This window comes from Tamandua tetradactyla, chromosome 2, assembly GCF_023851605.1.
Source record: "Tamandua tetradactyla isolate mTamTet1 chromosome 2, mTamTet1.pri, whole genome shotgun sequence".
Classification (NCBI taxonomy): Eukaryota; Metazoa; Chordata; class Mammalia; order Pilosa; family Myrmecophagidae; genus Tamandua; species Tamandua tetradactyla.
Window position 1 is genome coordinate 43,429,216 of NC_135328.1, and position 7,114 is coordinate 43,436,329.

At 40.8% G+C, this 7,114-nt stretch overlaps 1 pseudogene; it reads right to left on the minus strand.

Annotated features, from left to right (window-relative positions):
* Window positions 1–640: 640 nt before the first annotated feature.
* Window positions 641–1,560, minus strand: LOC143656041 (olfactory receptor 1L3-like; annotated as a pseudogene).
* Window positions 1,561–7,114: the final 5,554 nt, after the last annotated feature.

The window sequence follows — 7,114 nt, forward strand, 5'->3', positions numbered from 1 at the left end:
CCCTGTCTCCCCATCCATCCACCACTGAGGGTTCCAGGCTTCCATGTCAGGTTGTTTGCACTAGCTAAGTGGTCTCCAGTTCTCTGCTTCTCAGTTCCTCAGCTTCTGCAACCAAGGCCTCCCTAGTGGTGCAGAAGGCCCCCTCAGGTCACTTAACCCTGGAACCATTGTTTCAGTCACCCTCCTATCCCCACTCTAGCTGTTCTTGAAGCAAGGGTGAATGTGACTTATCTTATTCTCCTATCTTTCTGGAACTCCTGTAGCTGATATTTGAAATGTGTAAGGTGCTGGGGCTTAGAATTACTGAACAAGGACAAATTGATTAAGAAAAATTAATGAAAAATATTAGTTCTTAGCATTTAGAAGGAGTGAATAGGAAAAGATAGTGGAAGAGGGATAAGAGATGGGTATAGAAACACTTTACCAGTATGGCGACCCCAATAAGGAGGCCTTGATTGATGGGTCCAAATACACAAGATTTGGCACAATGTTCCAGTCTTGTCCTATCTATGCCATTGCCCATGAAGTACTTGGATGTAGTATATTAACCTCCAGTAGCTTGATATATATCCTAGGAATAAGAAGAAATGAAGGCTGTCAGGAACAGAGTCAGTCCTAGGCATGTCCATGGAGGTGCTGCTTAGTACTTCTTGTCCAGCAGGTCCATCAGACCCCACTTCATGTCTTTGTTCCTCAGGCTGTAGATAAATCTTAAATGGGTTTAGTATGGAGAACAAAGCTGTGTAAGTGACTGTTGCCACCCAGTCCTTGACAGTATAGCTGGACAGGGGTCAGAAATAAACATAAATGACACTTCCATAAAAGAGGGTTCCCATGGTGAGGTATGAATCACAGGTGGAGAACGTTTTATGCTTCCCAGAAGCTGAGGGGGTCCTAAGAACAGCAATGAGGTTCTGAAGGTAAGAGATGATAATGCAAATAAAGGGAGTCACCAAATATATCCATTCTTCTGTGTTAATTACAATTTCATTGACAAATGTGAAGGAGCAGGATGATTTCAGCAGAGGGTTGATATCAGGAAGTGATGGATAACAGTCGAGTCAGAAGTTGAGATGACTTATCAGAAGAATGGCCATGAAAGAATGGAGGCAAGAGATGGAGCAGGAGAAGGCCAGCAACAGGACACATCAGCAGTGTCTCCTGGTGGTGACATAGTAGAAGAGGTTGTAGATGACTACATAGTGGTTAATGGCCATGGCTGCCAGGAGGTAACTTTCTGTGCTGGCAAAAGCCAAGGAGAAATACATCTGGGTCATACACTCAGCATAGGAGATAGACTTTTTCTTTAACAGAAAGTTCACCAACATCTGGAAACAATAATTGTAATGTATCAAGTATCAGTGAAGGACAGGATACTGACATAGGTGTCTGGAGTTGGGCATCAGAGTGAATGGCCAGAATGATGAGCAAGTTTTCCACCATGGTGACCTTGTACATAATGAGGAACACGACAAAGAGTGGTTTCTGGTCCTCATTTTGGGTGGAGAGTCCCAGGAGGATTAACTCAGAGACACTGTTAGTTTGATTGTCCCTTCCCATGATCCTGCATACACCACAGAACACAAAAAATCCTAGAAGTTTCAATTCAGCGATTCTTAATTTATTCATATTTTCCTTTCTCTCCTAGAATATCTATAAACGATCCATGGTTCTGCCTTTTCTTCCATAGTTCTTGAAAATAAGTTGAATAATTAAAATACCTGGGTTAAAATCCATGACCCTAGAGATTGGATTTCCCTTCAGGAAAATCCAGTTCAGGTGATTTCCTTTCAGGAAAATCCAATTCAGGTGATTTCAGTGATGTATATTTCTCTAGTTAGCCATCTTGTCAGGTGGAGGCTCACCTCTCTACTGCCCTTGAAAACAAAACAAAACAAGCACAAATCCAAACAACTAAATTAACCAAGTGAATAATATGAATGCTGACATAGCCACCAGCCAACAGTCACCCATTCTGAACCAACATTTTCATTCAAACTGTGCAAAAAAAAATCTATATTATAGATAAATCTATTTATTAAAACATTCTTTATCACTGGTGACTTAGCGATTGCATTCATAATTATTCAACACCGTTTTATTAAATCCCCACTGGGAAACCAACACTGGAATTACAAAGAAGAGTAATTCCTACTTTCTATTTTTAATGTTACAGTCTAGTGGGGGTGACAAACTTTTAAACAAATAAATGTAATGACATAGTACATATGTAGTGATAGATGTACTAGAAAGCAATATAGCATAGTGTAATGTCTTTGCTAAGAGCATCATTTTGAAATCAGCTCCTTGATTTTCTAGTTTTGGGCTGTTAACTAACATCTTTGATCCTCGATTTCCTTATCTGCAATCTGGGTATAGTAATACCTTCATAAGATTATTATCATGAAGATTAAATGGTATATTCTTTAAAAGCTGAATTTACTATGTGCTTGAAGATGGTGTTCTGGTTTGCTAGCTGTCAGAATGCAATATACCAGAGATGGAATGGCTTTTAAAAAGGAGAATTTAATAAGTCACTAGTTTACAGTTCTAAGACTGAGAAAATGTCCTAATTAAAGCAAGGCTTTAGAATTGTCCAATCTAAAGCATCCAGGGCAAGGTACCTTGGTTCCAGAAAGCCAATGACATTTAAGGTTTCTCTTTCAACTGAAAAGGCACATGGCAAACATGGCAATGCCCTATAGCTTCCTCTCCATGCTCCTTGCTTCATGAAGCTCCCCCAGGGGCATTCTCCTTCATCTCCAAAAGTCACTGGCTGGCGGACTCTGTAGTTCTCATGAGGCTGCTCTTGTCATTCTCATGACTCTGCTCAGTTGCTCTCCCGTGGTTCTGAAGCTTTCTCCAAAAATGCCTCTTCTTTTAAAGGATTCTAGTAAACTAATCAAGGCCCAACTGGAATGGCTGGAGTAGGTGGAGTAACATTGGGTGTATCATATCTCCATGGAGGTAATCTAATCAAAAGATTCCAACCTACCTTATTGAACAGGGATTAAAGAAACAGCTGCTCCCACAAGACTAAATCATGATTAAAACATGGCTTTTCTAGGGTACAAAAATCCTTTCAAACCAGCACAGATGATAAGTATTCAAGAAATTAGTCTTGCATTTTCCTCTTCTTTCTCCTTCTCTTCCTATTCCACCATCTCCACTTTTTGTTTTTACTTACTTTTTTTTTTTTTTTTACCAAAATCCTCTTCTCTCTCAGGTGTCCTTGGATGCTCTTGAAAGTAAGTATCCTGTATTTCTTTAAAAAATCTTGTTGCCTCTAGATTTTTCATTTTTTGAGCATCTTTCACCTGAATTTGTGAGACTTTGTAGGAGAAATATTTATTTGTACTTTGTATAATTTGAAAATGAATATGCAATTATGGGGAATGATAGCTATGGCTAAGACATATTAAGCACTCATTTGGTGGCAGGCACTGAACCAAATGCTTTATGTATATTACTCAAAACAACCCTCAAACGAGGCATCAATAGTATTACCTGTGAACATATAGGGAAACCAAAGTTAAAGGGCTAAGTGCTTTTTTTCAAGACCATGAAGGCTTAAAGGGCCAGAACCTGGATCTCAAATTAGGATGATCATACAGAGTGACATAGCCTCATATTTACTGTAAAGCTTCACAAGTTTATGACAAAAACAAATGTGCAGGTGCACTATTTTTAACTATGGAAATTTTATACCTTAATATATTTATTCCAGGAACTGGTGAGCTTTCAAAATTAATGTGGTGTGCAATCACTTATTGTTAACTGCTAGAAACAGGACCTCTCAAGCCTCATGGTAACTGGGAGCTGCATTTTTGAAGAACTTCAGCAGGGCAGAAGAATGTGGTTTGAATTCTGACTCCACCATCTACTGAAAACGTCTTTTGCAAAATCTCTTCATTGCTTTGAGTTTCATTTTCTTCACAAAGAAGATTGGGCTAACAGAACCTGCTTGTAGTATTCTTAAAAGTGAGGAATGTGCACATGGAAGTAATCTGTAAGCCACAAACTAGTATTCAATGTATGTAAAGGGATGACTGAGAAATGTCTAATAAAGAAGAAGCTAGCAGCAGTGGAAGGAGAGGCTGAAGGGCTAATGGCAGAGGAAACTGAAAAGGACTTTTGGCTGTGAGAATCAAGGAGCCTAGAGCTAGAAGCATGCAGAGGGCAGGTACTGCTTGAATCAAAATGCTTTTTCCATTTCCCCCCAATATACCTAGTACCCATCAGTAAGGGCTTTGTTTCTTCAAGGATCTCCATGATAACTAATTCTGGGAAGCCCAAAATGTCAGTCAGAGTAGCGGGTTATGGAGATCAGGTGATCCATGGAGTTTTAGCTCAGGTCCATCTCAGTGGGTCAGTGGTCCCCCAGACCCATTCTGTGGTCATTTCCTTAGTTACAGAATGCATAATTGGAATAAACATACTCAGCAACTGGCAAAATCCTCACAATGGTTCTCTGAGTCATGGAGTGAAGGTTATTATGGTAGGAAAGGCCAAATGGAAGCCACTAAAACTGCCCCTACCTAGAAAAATAGTGAATCAGAAGCAATACTGCATTCCTGGAGAGATTGCAGAGATTAGTGCAACTCTTAAGAACTTGAAAGATGCAAGGGTGGTGATTCCCACCATATCCTCATTCAACTTTCCTATTTGGCCTGTGCAGAAAACAGATGGGTCCTGGATTATGACAGCAGATTGCCATAAACTTAACCAGGTGGTGACTCCAATTACAGCTGCTGTTCCAGATGTGGTATCATTGCTTGAGCAAATAAACACATTGCCTGGTACCTGGTATGCAGTTATTAATCTGGCAAATGCTTTTTTCTTAATAGTTGTCAGTAAGGAGCACAAAAAACATTTTGCATTCGTCTGGCAAGGCCAGCAGTATACATTCACTGTCCTGCCTCAGGGGTATATCAACTCTCTAGCCCTATGTGAAAATCTTATCTGCATGGACCTTAATCATTTCTCCCTCCCACAAGACATCACACTGGTCCATTATATTGATGATATCATGCTGACTGGGCCTAGTGAGCAAGAAGTAGCAACTACTCTAGATTTATCGATAAGGCATTTGCATGTCAAGGGATGGGGGATAAATCCAACTAAAATACAGGGACTTTCAACCTTAATGAAATTTCTAGGTGTCCAGTGGTGTGGGGCATGTTGAGATATCCCTTCTAAGGTTAAGGATAAACTTTTGCACCTGGTCCTCCTACAACCAAGAAAGAAGCACAATGCCTAGTTGGCTTGTTTGGATTTTGGAGACAACATATTTCTCTCTTGGGTGTACTACTCTGACCAGAAAGGCTGCTGGTTTTGAATGGGGACTGGAGCAAGAGGAGGCTCTGCAACAGGCCCAGGCTGTTGTGTAAGCTGTTCTGTCACTTGGGTCATATGATTCAGTAGATCCAATGGTACCAGAAGTGTCAGTGGCAAATAGGGATGCTGTCTGAAGCCTTTGGCAAACCCCTATGGGAGGACAACTAGGTACATCACTCAATGTTCCACCCGCTGGAATTTCCCCTCACCACTGTCCTTTAAGAACACCCCTGAGAAGTGTTGTACTACTGCAGATGTCCACTTCCATGTGGTCCCTGAATATTATGCACAACCATCTGTAAACCAGGCCTGAGTTTTCTCTTACACAGTCAACTGACTGTAAGGAACTTCCCAAGAGGCCACAGCTGTGATCTGGGAAAGTTTTAGTAGAAGAAGGTAGTGATAAATATGAACTACCACCACATGACGAGTTACAGAAGCAAGGGCTATGATTGCATGAATATTTTCTCCCTGTCTTTTTTTTTTTTTGCATGGGCAGGCACTGGAAATCAAACCCGGGTCTCTGGCATGGCAGGCAAGAACTCTGCCTGCTGAGCCACTGTGGCCTGCCCTTCCTCCCTGTTTTGTTATGAGTACATTTGCCTTTGTACATAAGCAAATATTTTGTTTTCCTCTCACCCTATGACATAAGTTGTATTGCTCACCTTATAGTATTTAAGTCATAAAAAAGGATGTGAAGTTTTGGAGTGAGTATTATCTAAGGACTTGCACCTTATTCTGGAGAGATGTAGTGCATTTCTGGTTTAAGCAGGATGGTTGAATATTGTTAGGGGAAACATTTGTCTGTTATTGTATTCTATTTGGAAATTAAGCTTGTTTCTAGGTGCTGTATATAACTGTCAAGTTGACAAAGGGTGGACTATGATGGTTAGGTTTTGGAGTCAACTTGGCCTAGTGATGATACCCAGTTGTCTGGTCAGGCAAGCACTGGCCTGACCACTGCTGTGAAGATATTTCATGACTGGTTGATAAACCAGAAGGTTTGTGTATTAAATCATCTGGGGCAGATTCCATCTGTGATCAACTGGGCCAAGTCTCCCACAATGAGATATTCCAATCAGTTGAAGCCTTTTAAGGAAGAAGAGAGACTCCTTCACTGTTTCTTAAGCCAACATGCCTGCATGTTGAAAAGGGGTGTTAGAATTGGATAAGGGTGTGAAATTACTTTATATTCATGGAGAGGCTGGCCCTTCTGGGTTTCAGAACTTGTCTGACCTAGGAGTCTTCTGGAGGTTATAGGTTTCAGGAAAGTAAACTTAGTCCATGAAACTTTTGTAGATTCTCAGTTAGAGCCCTGGATGTCCTTTAGGGTTAAAAGGAATGATGTTAGTTGTGGTATGGCAAACCATGACAACTAGGGATATCTAGCTGAAACTTGCATAAAAGTAGCCTCCAGAATAGCCTCTTGACTCCATTTGAACTATCTTAGCCACTGATACCTTATTTTGCTACATCTCTTTTCCCCTTTTTAGTCCAGAAGATGTTGTCAATCCCATGGTGCCAGGGCCAGGCTCATCCCTGTGAATCATGTCTCCTGTTGTCAGGGAGATTTCACCCCTAAATGCCATGCCTCACATAAAGGAGAGGGCTTTAATTTTCCTTGCCAAGTTGGGCTTAGAGAGAGAGAGGCCACATCTGGGCAACCAAAGATGTTTCCTGGAAGAAAGTCTTAGGCATAATTATAGGTGATCTTAGCTTCCCCCTCAGAAATAAGTGTTGTAAAGGCAAGCTTCAAAATCAAGGGCTTCACCTTAAT